The sequence below is a fragment of the Musca autumnalis genome, unplaced genomic scaffold (genome assembly GCF_047663935.1).
Source record: "Musca autumnalis isolate F117 unplaced genomic scaffold, ASM4766393v1 scaffold_2, whole genome shotgun sequence".
NCBI lineage: Eukaryota > Metazoa > Arthropoda > Insecta > Diptera > Muscidae > Musca > Musca autumnalis.
In genome coordinates, this window is record NW_027411755.1 from 80,251,876 (window position 1) to 80,252,805 (window position 930).

At 27.4% G+C, this 930-nt stretch overlaps 1 pseudogene; it reads right to left on the reverse strand.

Moving 5' to 3' along the window:
- Nucleotides 1-291: 291 nt before the first annotated feature.
- LOC141395983 (5S ribosomal RNA) lies at nt 292-410 on the reverse strand (annotated as a pseudogene).
- Between the last annotated feature and the right edge of the window lie 520 nt (nt 411-930).

A 930-nucleotide genomic window follows, 5' to 3' on the forward strand; every position in this document is an offset into this window, starting at 1 on the left:
GGTTTGCAAAAATTTGCCTCCTTAAATTACCTTTTTCAAAAAAACGAAACAAATTTATAAAGAATTTTACTTTTGTTTTACAAAGGAAATCATAGACTATTGTATCTAGCTACATACAACAGAGCATAATCAATACCGAATGTTTTACATTTACCTTAAAATAATAAGCAGTTGAGTTTTTTTATTTTGGCTCTATTTCGGTTAAAAATGAAGATATCGACTTCATTCTTTTTTATTTAATAGAGAAAAATAAAAAAAGAAAATAAAATGAAATAAAAAAATTTTGGACAATGCCAACAACACGCGGTGTTCCCAAGCGTTCCTCCATCTAAGTACTAACCGCGCTCGACGCTGCTTAATTTCGGTGATCGGACGAGAACCGATGTACTCAGCGTGGTATGGTCGTTGGCGAAGAAACATAGTTTATTTTGCTTCATATGGCCATTGATTTCATTGCTTGTGTGTTTAAGACACTTTCGTTTACTTATTGCACACAAACAGACAAACGAACAAGAAGTTTTATTTACGTTTTATAAAGGAAAATGTTGACTGTTTCCTTTAGTTATTAGTGAACATAACCAGTATGTACTAATTTGGCATCAAAAAATCTAACAAAAATTTTAGTTTTTTTAATAAATGCTAAAATTTATTAAAAATTGCTAAAAATAAATGTATTTTGGGAAAATTTGGCTCCTTAAATTACCTTTTTTTGGAAATTAAGACAAATTTTTTAAAGAATTTTACAATAAAAATTCTTGTTTTTTAATAAATGTTAAAATGTCTTAAATATTGTTAAAAATAAATGCATTTTGCAAAAATTTGCCTCCTTAAATTACCTTTTTTGAGAAACGAAACAAATTTATAAAGAATTTTACTTTTGTTTTACAAAGGAAATCATAGACTATTGTATCTAGCTACATACTTCATATG